General features: G+C 44.9%; 1 protein-coding gene across 1 annotated transcript in view; it reads right to left on the reverse strand.

The window, feature by feature from the left end:
• Positions 1-21,493, reverse strand: part of BTG3 (BTG anti-proliferation factor 3) — a 58,966-nt gene extending 37,473 nt beyond the window's left edge. Inside the window, exon 1 of the mRNA XM_073617067.1 lies at positions 21,311-21,493. The gene's annotated coding sequence lies outside the window, so the exon portion shown is untranslated. The remainder of the gene's footprint in view (positions 1-21,310) is intronic.
• Between the last annotated feature and the right edge of the window lie 435 nt (positions 21,494-21,928).

Consider the following 21,928-nt stretch of genomic DNA (forward strand, 5'->3'; position numbering starts at 1 on the left):
TGTCCTGGCATTTTATGCACAACATTTAGAAGCTTACGTCACACATCACCCACTCTTCTAACCACTTGAAGACAAAGCCCTTTCTGACACTTTTTGATTACATGAAAAAATTATTTTTTTTTGCAAGAAAATTACTTTGAACCCCCAAACATTATATATTATTTTAAAGCAAATGCCCTACAGATTAAAATGGTGGGTGTTTCATTTTTTTTTTTCACACAGTAATTGCGCAGCGATTTTTCAAACGCATTTTTTGTGGAAAAAACACACTTTTTTAAATTTTAATGCACTAAAACACACTATATTGCCCAAATGTTTGATGAAATAAAAAAGATGATCTTAGGCCGAGTACATGGATACCAAACATGACATGCTTTACAATTGCGCACAAACGTGCAGTGGCAACAAAATTAATACATTTTTAAAAGCCTTTAAAAGCCTTTACAGGTTACCACTTTAGATTTACAGAGGAGGTCTACTGCTAAAATTACTGCCCTCGATCTGACCTTCGCGGTGATACCTCACATGCATGGTGCAATTGCTGTTTACATTTGACGCCAGACCGACGCTTGCGTTCGCCTTAGCGCGAGAGCAGGGGGGACAGGGGTGCTTTTTTTTTTTTTTTTTTTTTTTTTCTTTATTATTTTTTTGCTTTTTTATCTTATTTTTAAACTGTTCCTTTCATATTTTTTTTTAAATCATTTTTATTGTTATCTCAGGGAATGTAAATATCCCCTATGATAGCAATAGGTAGTGACAGGTACTCTTTTTTGAAAAAATTGGGGTCTATTAGACCCTAGATTTCTCCTCTGCCCTCAAAGCATCTGACCACACCAAGATCGGTGTGATAAAATGCTTTCCCAATTTCCCAATGGCGCTGTTTACATCCGGCGAAATCTAAGTCCTAAAATGCTCGTAGCTTCCGGTTTCTTAGGCCATAGAGATGTTTGGAGCCACTCTGGTCTCTGATCAGCTCTATGGTCAGCTGGCTGAATCACCGGCTGCATTCTCAGGTTCCCTGTTGAGACAGGAGAGCCAGAGAAAAACACGGAAGACGGTGGGGGGGGGGGCATTCCCTCCCACTGCTTGTAAAAGCAGTCTAGAGGCTAATTAGCCACTAGGATTGCTTTTACATGAAAGCCGACCGCTGGCTGAAAAGAATGATACCAAGATGATACCTAAACCTGCAGGCATCATTCTGGTATAACCACTCAAAGTCGTGAATGGCGTACCTGAAGACAAAAAAATGGTTAACAATAAAGCACAGTAAACCGTAAAGTATAAAAAATTGCATACCTGAAAAGCAAACATGATAAAACATAATAACAATAAAACATTGCAGAATAGAATACAGTAAAAAAGAGCAGAACACCAGAGAGAGAATAGAGAGAGAGAGAACAATAAAACGACAACTATTTTTTTTTATTTTTGTTTGTGTTTTTTTTTTTTTTTTACACTTTTTTTTTGTAACTGTAACTTTTATAACTGTAACCGGTTCCAGGTTCGGGTCTCTCAAAATGCGATGGCATCTTGGGAGACCCTGTGAAAGTGTGCCTAGTCTGTGCAATGCTGTACCCTACGCTAATACTCAACTAGTGAATGGTAGCGTTCAAAACATTCACCAATGCAAAGACCAGGATTGTCAGGACAGGAGGGACAATAATAGCGGGTGTCATGCCTATATCCGCGCTTGCTGCAGACACATCTTTTTTGGGGGGGTTCGTTGGGTAGGGGTACTCGGGAGGACATATAAATGCCTCTCATGCAGCCGACTGCATTTGGTTGGGGATGTGAATGGGGGAAATACGGGCGCTGCAGAAGTGGTGGGTTCCCAATTAGGATTGGCGAATGCAGCAGGAAGGGCACTATGGGCACGACGGGCCTGTGTTTGTCTTTTTGGTGGCAGCGGGACACTACTTGTGCTTGCCACCTCACCAGCTTGAACTGCACTTATGGGACTCGCCACGTCACCAAGTGTTACTGCAGTGCTGGTATGACTACGACTGGGGTGTACTAGGCCGCTGGCGCTTGCCAGTTCACCAAAACGCTACAAAAAAAAGTGACAGTGATCGATCGATACTGCACTTGGGTGGGCTGGGCCGGGCGGAGGGGCAAAACGCAGGTGCTAGCAGGTATCTGGGCTGATCCCACTAACACTGCGTTTTTGGGAACCCTAAACTGCTGGGGACACTAGTATAGATCTGATCGGATCAGATATTGATCCGATCAGATACTATACCACTAAGGGAGGTGTACGGTGCGTGCGTGGGTGTTAGTGGTACTGGCGCTAATCTGACGCTGCTTGGGGCTGGTGCTTGCCAGTTCACCAAAATGCTACCAAAAAAACTGTTAGCGATCGCAGGGATCAGGCCTGACTCTGCGAACGCTGCAGTTATGCGTTTAGTGTTTTGTAAGTGACAGTGATCGATCGATACTGCACTTGGGTGGGCTGGGCGGAGGGGCAAAACGCAGGTGCTAGCAGGTATCTGGGCTGATCCCGCTAACACTGCGTTTTTGGGAACCCTAAACTGCTGGGAACGCTAGTATAGATCTGATCGGATCAGATATTGATGTGTTCAGATACTATACCACTAAGGGAGGTGTACGGTGCGTGTACGGTGCGTGCGTAGGTGTTCGCGGTACTGGCGCTAATCTGACGCTGCCTGGGGCGACGCATATCACCGCCGGGCGATCAGGGGGCTAAACCTTTATTCGGTAATAAACGGCGGGTGCCCTGACACTAAAAAAAATAAACGAACTAACCAGCGTCACCCGTAACAGTTATACGGTGATCAGTGGTGAAAGGGTTAACTAGGGGGCAATCAAGGGGTTAAAACATTTATTAGGTAGTATATGGGGGTCCCTGTCGCTATAAAACGCTGACAGCGAACCTAAATATTTACGTTCCTAACTAGCGTCACCAGCGACACTAATACAGCGATCAGAAAAATGATCGCTTAGCGACACTGGTGACAGGGGGTGATCAAGGGGTTAAAACTTTATTAGGGGGGGTTAGGGGGGTACCCTAGACCTACAGGGGGCTAATACTAACTGTCCTACCACTGCTAACTGTCACAAACTGACACCATGCAGTAATCAGGAAAAAAACAAAACAAAACAAAAAAACTGCTTGCTGTCAGTTTGTGACAGGGGGGGGGGGGGTGATGGGGGGGGGATCGGGGGGGGGATCGGGGGTGTTTAGTGTGCCTGGCATGTTCTACTGTGTTGTGTGTGTGTTGGTGCACTTACATGTCTTCTCTCCTCGGTGCTGGAACGGAAACTGGCCAGCCGAGGAGAGATGACATCACATCCTCTGCCTCTGTGTACTATACAGAGGCAGGGGATGTTTCTCATTGGCTGGGAGCGATCGCGAGGGGGGGGCCACGATCGGATGGTCTCCCCCTCGTCTCTCAACTCTCCCAGCCAAACGCCGACCGCCGATGGCACCGGGGGGGGTCCGATCGGACCCCCCGCCCGCGGGAAGGCAATCACGTACCAGGTACGTGATTTTGCCTGCCCGTGCCGCTCTGCTCACGTATATATGCGTGAGGCGGTCGGCAAGTGGTTAATAAAAAAAATTCATAATAAAAAGGCCATAAATCCATCCTCTATTTTGTAGACGCTATAATCTTTGCACAAACCAATCAACATACGCTTATTGCGATTATTTTTATTACCAAAAATATGTAGAATACATATTGGCCTAAACTGAGGGAAAAATCGGAGTTACTTACCGGTAACGTCCTTTTCCAGGAGTCTTTCAGGACAGCACCATAGAGAGAGACCTTGGCTCCTCCCCTTCTGAGGAAACACCGCCTTCAACTTAAAGCTTTAAACCTCACCGCTCTCCCCCGGCCCCTCAGTTCTTCAAGAGGACCTCCGGTTAGCTGGGGAGACACAAGAACACGTCATAATAACTTTGATCTTACCTGACGTTCTTCTGCGATGAACTCCTTCACGAATATCCCTACAGTAGGGTGGGTAACTGTGCTGTCCTGAAAGACTCCTGGAAAAGGACGTTACCGGTAAGTAACTCCGATTTTCCCATTTCCGTCTTTCAGGACAGCACCATAGAGAGGATGAGCGAGCACCTTACCTTAGGGTGGGACTACTGCCTGCAGAACCTTACGCCCAAAAGCCTGGTCTTTTGCTGACAGAAGGTCCAATCTGTAGTGTTTCACGAACGTGTCGAATCTAGACCACGTTGCCGCTCTACAGATCTGCTCCGGAGACGCACCAGCCCACTCGGCCTGAGAGGTCGCCACTGCCCTTGTGGAGTGTGCCCTGATACCCTTAGGGGCTTCTAACCCGCTAATTATATAAGCCTGACTGATAGCTAACCTTAGCCACCTAGCTAAAGTGCGCCTCGAGGCTTTGCCTCCCTTCCTGGTTCCTGAAAATAACACAAAAAAGGAATCAGATTTTCTAAATGGTTTTGTATCCTCCAAGTATTGCAGGACACACCTTCTTACATCTAGTTTATGAAACCTATGTTCCTGTTCCCTCACAGGATTCAAACAAAAGGTGGGCAAAACAATTTCCTGGCCTCTATGAAAAACCGAGGCTACTTTCGGTAAGAAGGCCGGATCGGCCTTAAAAATTACCCTGTCCGGGAATACCTGAAAAAAGGGGGCCCTAATGGAGAGGGCCTCGAGTTCACTTACTCTTCTTGCCGTAGTGATTGCCACCAAAAACACCGTTTTGAGGCTAATCCATTTTAGTGTACACGTCTCCAATGGCTCAAAGGGTTCCCCTGTAAGTGCTTGTAGGACCAAGGAAAGATCCCACATTGGGAAGGGGGGGACCTTCAGAGGTCTCTGCCTACTCAATGCTTTAAAAAATCTAATGACCCAAGGATCGGAGGCTAGTTGCTTCTCCAGAAACACACTCAAAGCAGAAACCTGTCCTTTCAGGGTGCCAAGGGCTAACCCCTTGTCCGCCCCTGCCTGCAGGAACTCTAAGACCGCTATAGAGCTGTGAATATCAAAAGAAGTTTCTGTACACCAGCTATTAAAACGCCTCCACGTTTTTTGGTAGATGACCTGGGTTTCTTTTTTCCTGCAGTTAAGGAGGGTCTTTACCAAGCTATCTGAGAAACCTCTGTTCTTCAACAGTTCTTCCTCAGTAGCCAAGCCGCGAGGCTCCATCTCCCCACCTGGGGACAACAGATTGGCCCCTGGGAAAGGAGATTCTCCTGAACTGGCAAAAGCCAGGGGGGTTCCGCTGCCAGACTTCTCAGGATGGAGAACCAAGGCCTCCTGGGCCAATGTGGCGCAATAAGAATGAGAGTTGTGTTTTCCAGTTGGAATTTTCTTAGGACGGCTGGGATTAGTACAGGTGGGGGGAAGGCATAACACCTGTCGAAAGCCCAACTCTGAGCCAGTGCGTCTATCCCTAGAGCTCCATCCCACCTGTTTAGGGAGAAGAAGAGATGCACCTTCCTGTTTTCTCTCGAGGCAAAGAGGTCTATGCATGGCCTTCCCCATTTCTGGGATATTGCTTCGAAAACCCCCTGATTCAGAACCCAGTCGCCTTCCCTCAGCCGTTTCCTGCTGAGGTAATCCGCCACCAGATTTTGATCTCCCTTCAGATGCACTGCCGAGAGGGATAGGACGTTTAATTCGGCCCATCTGAGAATGCTTTCTACCAGGGTCCACAGAGGTCTGCTCCTGGTACCCCCCTGCCTGTTTATGTAGGCTACAGCTGAGGAGTTGTCCGACCGGACTCTCACATGCTGTCCCTGAAGTTCCTTTTGAAAAGTTTTGAGTGCCAAGGCTACTGCCTTCAGCTCCCTCCAGTTGGAGGATCTTCCTGCGTCCTCCTTCCGCCAGCCTCCCTGAGCCACCCGGTCCTCCATATGCGCCCCCCAACCCATGCCACTCGCATCGGTCGTGACGCATCTGGACACCGGCAGAACCCATTCCAGACCCTGAGAGAGATTGGCTTCTTTCCGCCACCACCATAGGGATCTCTTGACCTGGTCCGGTACAGTTAACAGGGAATCCAAAGATTCCTGACTGTGGTCCCAAATGCTCAGGATAAATAGTTGCAAGGGGCGAAAGTGTAATCCTGCCCACTGGACTGCTGGAAGTGCTGCCGTCAGTAACCCCAAGGCTGACATAGCCTTTCTTACTGATATTTGTTGGCTGCCCTGGAGTAACAACATTGCCCTGTCTACCTTCTGGATTTTCTCCATAGGCAGGAAGACCTTTTGTTTTGTTGAGTCCAACAGGTAACCTAAAAAGATTACCTTTTGCGAAGGAGTCAGATTGGACTTCTCCAGATTTAAGAGCCAACCTAGACCCTCTAAGATGTTCCTTGTCAACTGCAGGTCCTGCGACAGTTGTTCCGCGGAAGGGGCAAAAAGTAGTAGATCGTCTAAATAAGCGATCACTGAAATGCCCCTGATCCGTAGGAAAGCCAAGACTTCTACCATGACTTTGGTGAAGATGCGGGGGGAAGAGGATAGCCCGAAGGGAAGGGCCCTGAACTGCCAGTGAAAGGTCCCTTCTCTGGTATTTATTGCCAGCCTGAGGAACCTTTGACACTGATCTGCAATGGGAATGTGCAGGTAGGCATCCCTCAAGTCTATCGATGCCATAAAGCAGTTTGGAGGAAGAAGTGTCTTTACCGAATAGATTGAGTCCATTCGGAACCTCCTGTAGGTGAGAGAGACGTTCAGAGGCTTCAGGTTCAGGATGAGCCTGAACTTCCCCGAGGGTTTGCGCACCACAAAAATGTGGGAGTAAAAGCCTCTGCCCGTCTCTCCTTCTGGCACTCGAACTACCACCTCCTGTTCCTCCAACTCCTGGAGGGAGGAAAGGAGAGCCGCTGACCTCTCTGCACATTTCGGAAGCGTGGTTACGAGGAGTCTGCATGGTGGAGGTTCTGCAAACTCCAACCTGTACCCTCTTCTTATGACTTCCAAAATAAAATTGTTGGAGGTGATCATCTCCCACTGTGGAAGGAAGGCCCCCAGTCTTCCTCCCACCGTTATTCTGTCACTTTGTCTTTTTGGGCTGTTCAGGAGGGCGAAAAATAGCCCCCCCACGCCCCTTCCCTTTTTGTCCCCACCCCTTTTTCTGTTGATCAGATTTTGGGGGGTCCAACTTCTTCCACGGCCGAGACTTTCTTTTAGTCTCTGCCGGTTTTCTTTTAAAAGGAAATGCCTTTTTTCTGTCAGCCGTTCTATCCAATACAGCTTCCAGACCTGGCCCGAAAAGCAAGTCCCCCGTGAGAGGAATGCCGCAGAGTTTAACCTTGGATGCGGTATCTCCCTGCCATGTTTTAAGCCATAGGGCTCTTCTTGCCGAATTGGACAATGCGGCTGATCTTGCAGACATACGCACCGATTCAGCTGACGCATCTGCCAGGTAAGCTATTCCTTTAAGGAGCATGGGAAAAGACGAAAGGATTGTTTCCTTAGGCGTACCCGCCTCTATATGCGCCTTAATTTGCGTTAGCCAATACTCCATGTTTCGTGCCACCACCGTGGACGCCATGGCAGGTTTGAGGTTCCCTATGGAAGAGTCCCAGGATTTTTTCAGGAGGGAATCTATCCTTTTATCCATGGGATCTGGGAGTGCCCCCATGTCCTCAAAGGCCAAGTCAGTGTGTCTGGAGACCTGCGAAAAGGCTGCGTCTAGCTTAGGCGATTTGTTCCATACCAGCGCCTCCTCTTCTGCAAAGGGGAACCTACGCTTAAGTGCCTTTGAAAGGAAAGGCTTCCTTTCGGGGTCTTGCCACTCCTTTTTGATGGCGTCGACTAAGACCTCATGGACCGGGAACACCTTCCTTTTATGTTCCCCTAGTCCCTTGTACATCTGGTCATGGAGTGAAAGTTTTTTCCTTTCCTCCTGGATTCCTAGGGTGGTATGAATGGCTCCTAGGAGCTCCTCCACCTCCTCCAGGGAAAGCTTGTAGCGAGAGGATCTTGTGGATTCCCCTTCCACCTCCTCTCCCTCTGATTCCCCCTGGGGATCTGAGGACCCGCTATCAGGCTCTTCCTCAACCTCAAATCTGGCACCTCCTGGATTCTCTCCACTTCCCGAGGGAGCATCCATTAAGGATTGATGAACACTCTGCTGTGCTGGTGGAGAAACAACCTGCGGCTGTGGCAACTGAAGACTGGCAAATAATGTTTTAAAAGTCTGCACCGTATTGGAAAGTTCTTTCACGGATGCTGCTAAATCTGAAGACTGTTCTCCAGATTGCTCCCTTACTAGCCCCTCTATACAATCCCTGCAGAGGGGTTTAGACCAAGATTCCCCCATTGTGATTTTACATGAGGGGCATTTCTTCTTGGCACTGTGGGGCGACTTGCTTTTCTCTGTAGCTTTGCCCTGGAAAACAAGTTAAAAGTAGGGAGCAATCAGCAAACTTTCACCAGCACTACCACGGAGGGCCACCAGGGGTGCACTTCCCGGGACCAACCATCACCAGGGACCCAGTCACAACCCTTTCCCCCCCTTCACCACCAGGGGGAGTTCTACACCTGTGGAGCTTTACAGGAAGCGGTAAGGGAACACCACCCCAGGGTTCCTCTTACCTTAGAGTGGCTGGTGCAGGATTCTCCTGGAGCGGTTCTTGAAGCCTCTGCTTCCGACATCTCCTTAGAGTGCAGTGGTGATCCAAGCCCCTGTGTGCTGTCCCCACAGCAGGTCAGAGGCAGCACCAGCCGAACGCGCGGTCCGTTTTCAACACCGCGACCGGAACCGGAAGTCACGGGTCAGACGGAAACACCGACCTCCGCCGGAAATGACGTCACCCGTCCTCCGACCCAGCGCTCAGAGCTCCCACGCTGGCTGCAAGTGCAGGGCGGTCTTCTGTGCCTCCGCCTATGCCACTGCTAGGCAAGAAAGAAAACGGACCCCCCCAGCTTACAACTTCACTAAGAGAAGCTGGGGGAGCGTGATGTGCAGTCTTCTAAAAGGTACTCAGCCACCCTAGCCCCTTAGACTGCAGCTTTCTTAGAAAAAATGAGCAGGAGAGAGCCAGAGAGAGAGCGCCCCCTCTGGTCAGCCTGCAATTAGCCTCAGCCTCCCTAGCTGTGCGGCCCTAGTTCCTTGCGATGTCTCCCCACCGGAGGAAACACCAGAACTGAGGGGCCGGGGGAGAGCGGTGAGGTTTAAAGCTTTAAGTTGAAGGCGGTGTTTCCTCAGAAGGGGAGGAGCCAAGGTCTCTCTCTATGGTGCTGTCCTGAAAGACGGAAATGGGAAAAATGTGTTTCTATATATTTTTGGGGATATTTATTATAGCAAAATGTAAAAAAAAAAAATTGCTTTTTTTTCAAAATTGTCGCTCTTTTTTGTTTATAGCGCAAAAAAATAAAAAACCACAGGAGGTAAAATACCACCAAAATAAAGCTCTATTTGTGGGGGAAAAAAAAGGACCTCAATTTTGTTTTGGTGTAACGTCGCACAGCCGCGCAACTGTCAGTTAAAGCGACGCAGTGCCTTATCGCAAAAAGTGCTCTGGTCAGGAAGGGGGTAAAGCCTTTCCGGGGCTGAAGTGGTTAAGTATGTAAACAGTAAAAAAGGGAGGACAGACCATATTGGCCCTATAAAGAATGAGGAAGGACATCTGGTTACAAAGAATGGGGAGATGGGAAAGGTATTGAATTTATTCTTCTCCTCAGTCTTCACGAGGGAATTGGGGGGTTTCAGTAACCAAAACTGCAGTGTTTATCCTCATGACACATCACAGGAAGCACCTCCATGGTTAATAGAGGACAGAATTAAAATTAGACTTGAGAAACTTAACATTAATAAATCACCGGGACCAGATGGCTTGCACCCAAGGGTACTTAGGGAACTCAGTCAAGTAATTGCCAGACCATTGTTCCTAATTTTTACAGACAGTCTATTGACTGGAATGGTACCAGGTGATTGGAGAAAAGCCAATGTAGTACCAATATTTTAAAAAGGGCCCAAAATACATCCCAGGGAATTACAGACCAGTTAGCCTAACATCAATGGTATGTAAACTCTTGGAGGGGATGATAAGGGACTATATACAAGATTTTAGTAATGAGAACAGTATCATTAGCAGTAATCAGCATGGATTCATGAAGAATCGTTCTTGCCAAACCAATCTATTAACCTTCTATGAGGAGGTGAGCTGCCATCTAGATAAAGGAAGGCCCGTAGACGTGGTGTATCTGGATTTTGCAAAAGCATTTGACACAGTTCCCCATAAAACGTTTACTGTATAAAATAAGGTCCGTTGGCATGGACCATAGGGTGAGTACATGGATTGAAAACTGGCTACAAGGGTGAGTTCAGAGGATGGTGATAAATGGGGAGTACTCGGAATGGTCAGGGGTGGGTAGTGGGGTCCCCCAGGGTTCTGTGCTGGGACCAATTCTATTTAAATTTGCTCATAAACGATCTGGAAGATGGGATAAACAGTTCAATCTCTGTATTTGCGGACGATACTAAGCTAAGCAGGACAATAACTTCTTTGCAGGATGTGGAAACCTTGCAAAAGATCCGAACAAATTCATGGGCTGGGCAACTACATGAAAATGAGGTTTAATGTAGAAACATTTAAAATAATGCATTTGGGTGGCACAAATATGAATGCAATCTATACAATGGGGGGGGGGGACCTTTCAGGATTTACAAAATACACGCAATGACTTCTAAACAAGAACACAACTGAAGTAAAGCTTATCTGGAGTTCTGTTTAGATTCGGGACTGAAGTGTTTCAGGAAAGGCCTGGATGCAGATTTCGCAGAGTGTTCTATGTAGAGGCCAGATACTGAGGAATGTGCTGTGGTAATCTGACAGACAGGAGGTAAATGATATAGCTGTGGTTTTGGATCTGGCGGTTCCTTAACACGCAACTTTGAGACTGCCACATAGACAGCTTAAAGTAAACCAGTGATGATACATACCGGGCTGCCACTGTTGACTTTCTGAAAACACTAACTGACCTATTAATCTTGATAGCTTTAGAAATTACTGACCCAGAACATATACAACCCCAATTCCAAAAAAACTTGGAATTCGGTGTAAAATACACATTAAAACAGAATGCAATGATTTGCAAATCTTGTAAACCAATATTTTATTTACAATAGAAAACATTAAATGTTTAAACTGAGAAAATGTACCATTTTAAAGAGAAAAAAAATGACATTTATGGGAGTGGTGCCAGCAGATTGGTGAAAAGAGAACGTGGTATCAATCAGGGTGGATAAAGGAAAAAAAAATGTTTTGATTGAAAGCGATTTTTTAGATTTTCATCAAATTTATTTTAATAAATACATTAATAATTTAGTTTATTCAGCATGAAACTAAGCATGAGGCTATACATTCTACAATATTTCCATTTTTGGTAAACTCCTTCAATTAATCTAAGCTCTGCAAGCAAGCTGAGATAACATGCACTGCATTGATGCATTCACACAATTTCACAGTAACCATGAAATAAAACAAAGTTCAGGAATATTCCTTTATCCCATTGTTTTGCAAATCTATGTACACTACAAACTGTATGATTCAATCAGTTCTGATTAGGGCTGCAACTAACGATTATTTTCATAATCGATTAGTTGGCCGATTATTGTTTCGATTAATCGATTAATCGGTTAATAACCTTAAAAAAAAAAGTGTGTGGTGTATAATTTAGTTAATATGTAAAGTTTTAAAAAAAGGCAATTTATTCGTAAATATCTCTATGCAGTGGTAAATATAAACAACCAACTATATGGTTAGGGAGCAAAATATCTAATCCACTCAGAGAATAACAGACAGAAGAGATATACTGTATATACTATTAGAGAGATATACTGTATATACTATTAGAGGATATATACTGTATATACTATTAGAGGAGAGATAAGAACGTTCGTTTGATTTTCTAATCGTTAGTGGGGTCAAATCGACGTTCATTTTCAACCACAGTAATGGGAAAATTTGGAAATAATAAAAAGCTTGGTGAAAGGAATTATCAGACAGTGGATGTTGTTTTCGTTCAGAAATTACAATTATTTTAAAAACAGAATGTTAAAAACAAATGAAAATTTCAAACATTCTTTCATTCAGCGAATGTACAAAGATTTTTCGTCTGAATATTCTCATCTGAAAATTGATCGGTGTGGTCAGCATAAGGCTCGGTACACACCTATGCAGTTTCCTTTTGATCTGTTTATGCAGTGCTCTTTGCTGTGCGTTTTGATTTTTGCGCACGTGATTTTGCTGCGATTTGCGTTTTTGCATTTTTTTTGGCCAATTTGTTGGGCAGAATAAAAAACACAAATTGCTGGAAAAACGCATTACCTGCTTTTCTGCAGCTTCTCCATTGAAGTAGGTTGAACCAAAAAAGCACTGTTATGCGTTAAAAAAAAGTCACTGACGCTTTCCAAATACGCAGCGGCTGAAAAAGCATAGATGTGAACGTGTCCCATAGGAAACCATGTAGATGAACTGTAGTCCGTTTCTGGAAAAAGCACCACAAAACACATAGATGTGAACCAGGTGTAAGACGTTTAGTAACATAATGGGGTTAAAAAAACTAATATTAGCCCTTTATCGTACAAAAAAAACAAATAAATCAGTACTGTAAGGGGTTAATTTTTTTTACTGTAGAACTGTGAAAGAAATAGTTACAGTAGTGATTATTTGCTCTTTTTGTACTATAAAGGGCTCATTTTAGTTTTTTTTTAACCACATTATGTTACTGGCCGATTAATCGATTATGAAAATAGTAATCGATTAATTTCATAATCGATTAGTTGTCGATTAATCGATTAGTTGTTTCAGCCCTAGTTCTGATATTGCTGTTTTACTAACCTGACAGCTTATTATTCTAAATAGGAAACCTTTAATATTTGCAAACAAAATGAAGATTCTAACTACCAGCAAGAATAAGTCCTTACATTTAAAGAGCACCTGTCATTTCAGATCCATCATGGCTGCGCCCGTTAGCGGGCATCCACTCACCTGCTGCCACCACGTCCCTCACCTTGTGTCACTGCCACATCACCAGCCGTCCCATTAAAGTCAATGGGACTGTTGGTGAGCCAACAGTTTTTAACCGTTTTTAATTCAGTGACATCTAAGGGCCATACGATCATAGGTATCCAATATTTTGTTTCGGCCTTGAAATATTTCCAGATTCTCACAATCTTTTGATATTATGTACTCTGGAAGATGATAGATTTAAAAAAAAGTCTTTGCAATTTTACGTGGAGGAACATTATTCTGAAACTGGACAATTTTTTGGCATCTCTTTCCAGATTGGTGAACCTCTGCCCATCTTTACTTTTGAGACCCTCCATGATGTTTTTTTTTTTTTTTTTTATACCCAGTCACCCGATATATCGTCTACTGAAAATTATCAGCCAAAAACAGGGTTATCAGTGTTTTGCCAATAGAAAAGAAAAAAAAAAAAAAAAAAAAGTGTCAATAATGACTGCATGTACTTTTACTGTGCTTACGATGGGTTTTTCATAGGTCATGTGACTCAAAAACCACATCAAAACACAACACTGGTGCGTTTTTTGCCACGTTTTCAATGCATTTGAATAGGGAGGTACATTTTTGTAACTGACCAAATATGCGGCAAGCAAGATTTTTAACACCGCAACGGAACCGCAATGGACAAGTGCGAAGACATACATAGAAATTAAAGGGATGCATTTTTCTTGAGCTTTTTTTATTTTGAACGCGAAAGCGCTTCAAAAACTACTGTTTCTTTTTTCAAAATAAATTAAAGTGCATTTTTTTTTTTTAAATTGCGTTTGAAAGACCGCTGCGCAAATACAGTGTGATATAAAATTATGCAACAACCACCATTTTATTCTATAGGGCAGTGATGGCTAACCTTGGCACCCCAGATGTTTTGGAACTACATTTCCCATGATGCTCGTGAACTGTGCAATGTAGTGGAGCATCATGGGAAATGTAGTTCCAAAACATCTGGGGTGCCAAGGTTCTCCATCTCTGCTATAGGGTCTCAGCTTAAAAAAAAAAAAATCATGTTTGGGTGTTCCAAGTAATTTTCTAGCAGAAAATAATGATTTTTACTTGTAATCAACAAATGTCATAAAACGTTTGGTCTTTAAATGATTAAACTTCCTTCATTTACACGCAGGTGTTCTTTCCTTTGAACAAAGAGCAAAAAGATACTTTGTTAAAACTTGGCAGGCTGCCTGGATTTTTAATTTTTTTTCCCAGCTGTGAGAACTCTCTGCACTTGTTAAAAGACTGGACTGATGATATGCCGTTTTAAAGATCGGGAAGAGAAAAAGATCGCAATTTCCATTCTTAACCACTTACCAACCGGCCCATAGTCGAATGACGGCTGCAGGGCGGTTGGATAACTCTGGGAAGACGTACTATGACGTCCTCCCAGAATTCCCCTCTCGCGCGCCGAACCCGCGAGGACCCGTCGCATCACGGATCCCGGTAAATGGCCGCTGATCGCGGCCGTTTACCATGTGATCACGCCGTCAAATGACGGCGCGATCACATGTAAACAGACCGGCGTCATCTGATGACGCCGGTTCCTCTCCTCCCCTCCTGTGTACCGATCGGTACACAGTGAGCGGGGAGGGGGATGGATGGATGTCTGCAGCGCTGTGGGCTGTATGTGTAGTGCCCACAGCGCTGCACAGAGACATCCAGCCATCCATCCATCCATGCATGCTCAGCCATCCCTCACTACTATGCAATGCTGTGCCATACTCTGCCATGCCCCCGCCATGCTCAGCTGTACTCGCCCTCTGTATGTGGCCAGGCTGTGGAAGTCTCACACATGTGGTATAGCCGTACTCAGGAGGAGCAGGAGAATCTATTTTGGGTGTCATTTTTGGTGTGTACATGTTATGTGGTAAAAAATATTGTATAAATGGACAACTTTGTGTAAAAAAAAAAAAAAAAAAAAAAAAAAAAGCGTTTTAACCACTTCCCGCCCGCCGGCCGTCATACAACGTCCTTGACTTTGTGCGGGGATATCTGAATGATGGTTGCAGCTACAGGCATCATTCAGATATCAGCTTTTTCAGCCGGCTATTCCCTACACCATGAGAACGATCATAGCAGCTGTTCCACTGCTTGATCGTTCTTACAGGAGGCGAGAGGGGATGTCCCCCCCCTCCCGCGCTTCTACCGACTCACCGCTACGATCGAAGCCAGGATCGTTTTTTTTTTTTTTTTTTTTTAATTTCAGGCTTCCCAGCCTAGAGGTGAGATGTGGGGTCTTATTGACCCCATATCTCACTGTAAAGAGGACCTGTCATGCCATATTCCTATTACAAGGATGTTTACATTCCTTGTAATAGGAAATAAAGTGGTCAAAAATTTTTTTTTTTGGGAAAAAAGCATCAAACTAAAATAAAGTAAAAAAAAAAAATTTTTTAAAGCGCCCCTGTCCCTGTGTGCTCGCATGCAGAAGCGAACGCATACGCAAGTCCCGCCCACATATGAAAACAGTGTTCAAACCACACATGTGAGGTATCGCTGCGATCGGTAGAGCGAGAGCAATAATTTTGGCCCTAGACCTCCTCTGTAACTCAAAATTTGTAACCAGTAAAAAAATTTTAAAGCGTCGCCTATGGGGATTTTTGAGTAGCAAAGTTTGGCGCCATTCCACAAGCGCGTGCAATTTTGAAAGGTGACATGTTGGGTATCTATTTACTCGGCGTAACTTCATCTTTCACATTATGCAAAAACATTAGGCTAACTTTACTGTTTTGGTTTTTGTAAAGCACAAAACAGTTTTTTTTCCAAAAAAAGCGTTAAAAAAAATTGCTGCGCAAATACCGTGCGAGATAAAAAGTTGCAACGACTGCCATTGTATTCTCTAGGGTCTTTGCTAAAAAAAACATATATAATGTTTTGGGGTTCTATGTAATTTTCTAGCTAATAAATGATGATTTTTACATGTAGGAGAGAAATGTCAGAATTGGCCTGGGTGCTCCAGAACGCCTGAAGGTGCTCCCTGCATGTTGGGCCTCTGTATGTGGCCACGCTGTGTAAAAGTCTCACACATGTGGTATCGCCGTACTCGGGAGTAATAGCAGAATGTGTTTTGGGGTGTAATTTGTGGTATGCATATGTGGTGTGTGAGAAATAACCTGCTAATATGACAATTTTGTGGGAAAAAAAAAAAGTAAAAAAAAACCTTGATTTTGCAAAGAATTGTGGGAAAAAAAATGACAACTTCAAAAAACTCACCATGCATCTTTCTAAATACCTTGGAATGTCTTCTTTCCAAAAAGGGGTCATTTGGGGGGTATTTGTACTTTTCTGGAATGTTAGGGTCTCAAGAAATTAGATAGGCCGTCAGTACTTCAGGTGTGATCAATTTTCAGATATTCGCACCATATCTTGTGGACTCTATAACTTTCACAAAGACCAAATAATATCCACCGATTTGGGTTAATTTTACCAAAGATATGTAGCGGTATAAATGTCGGCCAAAATATAAGAAGAAAAATTACTAATTTGCAAAATATTATAACAGAAATGAAGAAAAATGTATTTTTTTTTTACAGATTTTTCGGTCGTTTTTCTTTTACGGCGCAAAAAATAAAGAACCCAGCGGTGATTAAATACCACCAAAAGAAAGCTCCATTTGTGTGAAAAAAAGGACAAAAATTTCATATAGGTACAGCGTTGCATGACTGAGTAATTGTCATTCAAAATGTGAGAGCACCAAAAGCTGAAAAGTGGTCTGGTTAGGAAGGGGGTTTAAGTGCCCAGTTGTCAAGTGGTTAACGGTTAATCGTGCAGCACTAATATAATATGATAAAATATAATATACTCGAGTCAAGCACTTTTCTGCAGCAAAAAATTTCATTTTCCGAACCGAATTTGGGGCCCCGTATCTCAGGATCACTTGGTGCTAGGAAACCCAAATTTAGTGTGCTAACACATATCCAAAGCTGGAGTTCCTAGCACCAAGTGGCCCCGATATATGGGGCCCCAAAATCGGTTTGGAAAATGTCATTCTCTGCTGCAGAAAAGTGCTTGACATTTTCTGAACCGACTTTGGGGCCCCATATCTCAGGGCCACTAGGGGCTAGGAACCCCAAATTTGGTGTGCAAACCCAGTGGAACTGGTATGATAACATATCCAAAGCTGGGGTTCCTAGCACCAAGTAGCCCCGAGATACGGGGCCCCAAAATAGGTTTGGAAAATGTCATTCTCTGCTGCAGAAAAGTGCTTGACATTTTCTGAACTGATTTTTGGGGCCCTGTATCTCGGGCCCACTTGGTGCTAGAAACCCCAGCTTTGGGTATTTTATGGTGCTAGTTCCACTGGGTTTGCACACCAAATTTTGGGGTTCTTAGCACTAAGTGGCCCTGAGATACAGGGCCCCAAACTCGGTCAACTGTGTCCATCTGCAGCAATGTCATTTCAGGACCCTTTGGGTTCAGAGACCCCAAATTTTGGCTGCAGCTAGGGGGCATCTAGGAACCCTTAACTACCGAGTTTGAAGTTCGGGGGACCGTTGGCTGCAAATGGGCACAGTGAGGCTGCAAATGGGCATTGTTGACCCTCTTTTCAACTTACAGTAGCTGTGCATTTCTCACCCTCGTCTTATACTCGGGTCAATAAGTTTTTCCCATTTTTTTGTGGTAAATTAGGGCCTCGACTTATACTCGAGTATATAAGGTACATCTTGAATTTTTGTTTTGGGTCCAGAATCTTTCTTTTGGTGCACCACTTGCTCTTCCTTGTTGGTACCACTTATTTTACCAGCATTTTGTTCCCAGTTTCATCTTTTTTGAGCCGTGTTGCTGCCATTATTTTCAAAATGATTTTGTCTTAAAATGGTACATTTTCTCAGTTTAAACATTTGATACATTTTCCATATTTGATTGTGAATAAAATATGGGTTTATAAGATTTGTAAATCATTGACTGGCCTCAAGTGATACAAAGAGATGAAACAAATCCTCCTACATAAATTGTACCTGTTTACCTGCTGTCTCCCCTTCTCTACATCATTCAAAAAACAGAATTTATACAGCTTGTCTGAGCTTCCAGAAAGCAGGGGGTGGGGAGCTGAAGTTACTCTGCAGAGCTCATTGAGAACTGACTGAAAGGAAGGGACACACCCCACCAGAACGGAGCTGAAAAAACGGTCAATCACAGGTTGCGCGCTGGAGCTCCCTTTCCTGTCACCTTTTTCTCTTGGTGTCAGGAGAACTTGCCAGAAGGTTCTTGTGCAAATAGCAGAGGAAAGAGGCAGCAGACAAAAACGACACATAATCCTCTGGATTGAGACAAGTACACACTATAGAGCAGGTATATGCAATTAGCGGACCTCCAGCTGTTGCAAAACTACAAGTCCCATCATGCCTCTACCTCTGTGTCATGCTTGTGGCTGTCAGAGTCTTGCTATGCCTCATAGGACTTGTAGTTCTGTAACAGCTGGAGGTCCGCTAATTGCATATCCCTGCTATAGAGCAATATGCTTGGACAGATTCGCCCCTCTTAGGGCTTAATCATAGAGGAGATCTCTAGGATTATGCCTTAGGAGGGGCAATACATGTCAGAGGGGCCTGACCTAAGGATGGAAACTGTCTACAACTAGCTATATACAATAAACTTAACATTGAGATTTCCATGAGTGCGGCCTTGTTCTTTGATTTTACTAAAATGAAATGTGGATACGGATGATGTCCATTTAGGCTCCTTTCACACCGTCAGGGTTCGCCAGTCAGGTGGATCCGATTGAACTACCCATTGCTCTCTATGGAGCGGCAAATGTCCGCTAACATCTGATCCACTAAAAACAGATGAATGGGGGGGATCCATTCTCTATCCATCTGGCAGATCGGATAAAACAAACAGGCGGTCTGTTTCCACTTGACAGCCCCATAGAGAGCAAAGGGCTGTGTCCGCTCTGCACCAGAGGAGCAAACACAGACCTGACATCCGAATACTTAGTGGGGATCAGCAGAGAGATCTCCAGCTGAGCGGGCGGATCTGCTGGTGGACTCCTGCTGGTGTGAAAGAGGTCTTAGTGGAGCCGCAGCACTTAAAGTATCTCCTGACAGAACAGATTCTGCACACCCAGCCCTAAGTAAGAATATCCTTCAAAACCAAGGCTTCTCCAAGATAAGGACGTATTCAACCAAACAAGCCAAAAAGATCAAGCATTAATCACTGGTGTGGATGGCAATCTGAGGGGGGGGGGGGGGGGGGGAGAAAACCAGATGACACACAGGCTGCCATTTATTAACCCTTACCACAAACCCCATGTAGGCCACATACTTGAGGCATGACAGGGCACAATGAATAATGGGAAATAAATAGGAGGGGGTGGGGTGGTGAAGTATTTTACGTTCCATACATCCAGTTCCATTGCTGCAGACACTAAATTACAAAACACGTGCTTATCTGATGGCCTCTGCTGGCAAAAATATGGAATTCATAACTTTTCACAGTTGGGAAATGATCCACAAAGAACATAGAAATAAAATATGTATTATTAGCAATGTTTGACAGTTTAAAGGAAACTTCTGTTCACCAAGTAATGACCATCACCAGGAAACTCTCCAGTAGGCACCGGGGCCTGTTTTCTACCAGCACAGCGAGTAACTTCCCAGTCTACTTATTCCACTCCCACAAAATCCTATGGAAATCACATTGTGCTGCTCTACAGAAAACCCAACATGAAAAAAAATAAAGTTACAAAACACCCTCCATTGAACTGCTCCTCCCAGTATCTGATATAGTGCAATGTTGGGATCTATCTTTTGACAAATGGAGAAGCCACCATTGCATGATGGGTCAGCCAGAGCCCTGACTTGAGCCTCAAATCAAAAGAGAATGTGTCCGGGGACACCAAATCCCTGGATGTACCAAGGAAAATGTTCTCGGTAGCTGGGGGTGCATTACAGCGAGCCAATGAGGAGGGAGAGTCTCTGGAGAGCTGAGGCTCCCGTGCACATCGCTGGATCATGATGGGGCTCAGGTAAGTATTGGTGGCACACAGACTTTTTTTATCCTAAAGTGATTGTAAAGTCTTTCTTTTTTTTATTAAAAACAACAAACATGTTAAAAACTTACCTGCTCTGTTGCAGTGGATTTGCACAGAGCAGCCCGGATCCTCCTCTTCTTGGGTCCCTCTTCTGTGCTCCTGGCCCCTCCCTCCTGTTGAGTGCCCCCCACAGGAAGCAGCTCTCTATGGGGGCACCCGAGTCACAGCTCCCTGTGTCCATTCAGACCCGGAGCTGCAGACCGGCCCCACTTCTATTCAGCAGCGGGAGCCAATGAGGAGGGGAGTGCTGGACGGCTGAGACATCTTTTTTTTTTTCTTCAGGAGGTTCTAAATAATTTCCTAGCGAAAAAAGAATTTTTACTAGTAAACAAAAAGTGGCAGAAAAAGCTTGTCCTCCGAGTGGTTTAGGCTCGGTCCACACTAGGGAATTAGGGCGCAATTCCCGCAGAATTTATTCGGAATGGCATCCCCACGCATCTCAGTCTGCAGTGTGATTGGGGGACTGTATGGTCAAAAAAGATCATGTGGTTTACAGGCAGCCACCATATAAAAAAACATTTGTGTTTCACACAGCAGCCCATTTGAATGAACGGATGGATGGATGAGCTACCGTGCCCGAGCAAAACATGGGACACACAGCCTGCACTAGTGTGGGTTATACGGTGGTGGTGAGGGGGTCATGGGCAGTAAAAACACAGCTTAACCTGTTTTTACCTCCCAACCCCAAGTGTAGACTTAGCCCAAGACAAAAAATAAAAAGTGTAAAAACAGAAAAGGAATGCAGCCACCACATCTGAGGTCTGATAAGCTGTAATGTTCCATCATGTGTGGAATGTGATGGGATTTCTAGTAGAGCGGTGATTTTGTATGAACGGTCAGAAGCGGTCACAATGACCTCACAATTCGCACCGATTAGCGATATGCCGGCCTCCACTTAGCGATGTTTTGATTCATTTTTCCCCCCCACACTCTTGCACACAGGCACCACTCCGCGCTCTATAGAGATGAATGGGGCAGCCAAGAAAAACTTCCGGAGATAAATTTCCACTTTGTTACCTTACAGGTGCCCATAGCATTCCAGAATCCAGCTTACTCCAAACTGAACCTGATTGGTTGCTATGGGCAATGACTCTTTAAAAAAAAAGTGCCAGACAAAACTGATAGGGTGACCCTGAATGTATGAGGCTGATCAGCCAATCAGAACAAGGGGGCAGACTTGGTTGCTAGGGGCAACAGTCCCACCTTGCCACCTAGTGTGAGAAGTTCATAGAAGTCTATGAGAGACTTCAAACTCTCCCACCATGAAAAGTTCCCCCCACCAGCACGGCTCACTCTCCGCCTTACCCCAAGTTGCCCTCATGGAAGTCGGACTCCGCCGCTCGCTGCCCGGGAATGACCAGATACTGCCCGAGTTCTCCTCCTTTCTCAGCCGCGTCCGGTCAGCTCCCGCCTGCCCTCCCGCTCGCTGACGTCAAGCGGCCATCTGGGGGGACGAGCAGCACTGCAGTTGCTGGTTTGTACCGCTAGGGGCCGCTGCCAGGACTCGCTTTCACCCAATCACGGGTAAGATGGGAAAACCGCGGATGCCATCTTTATTTTGGGCAGAGAGCCAATAGCTGGAGGCTTGCGAGCTGCATTGAGTGAAATTGTAAAGGAAAACTAATGTTTATAAACACAGCTTTCTTTTCAGATGGGAAACACAGAAGCTAAAGACAGAACTTGTTTTTAAAGAGGTTGTAAAGCCGAAAGGAAAAAAAAAAAAAAAACCTGCAAGACAAAGGCATAATGAGCTAGTATGGATCGCATGGTAGCTCATTATGAAATACTTACCTTAGATCGAAGCTGTTGCAGCGCTCCCTGCACACCCATGTGACTGGTGACATATATCCCGGAGTTATTAACGGGTTCGCTGGCTCTGACGCTGTGATTGGTCGAAGCCGCGATGATGTCACTCCCGCGCAT

The sequence above is a fragment of the Aquarana catesbeiana genome, linkage group LG02, assembly GCF_042186555.1.
Source record: "Aquarana catesbeiana isolate 2022-GZ linkage group LG02, ASM4218655v1, whole genome shotgun sequence".
NCBI classification, from domain to species: domain Eukaryota; kingdom Metazoa; phylum Chordata; class Amphibia; order Anura; family Ranidae; genus Aquarana; species Aquarana catesbeiana.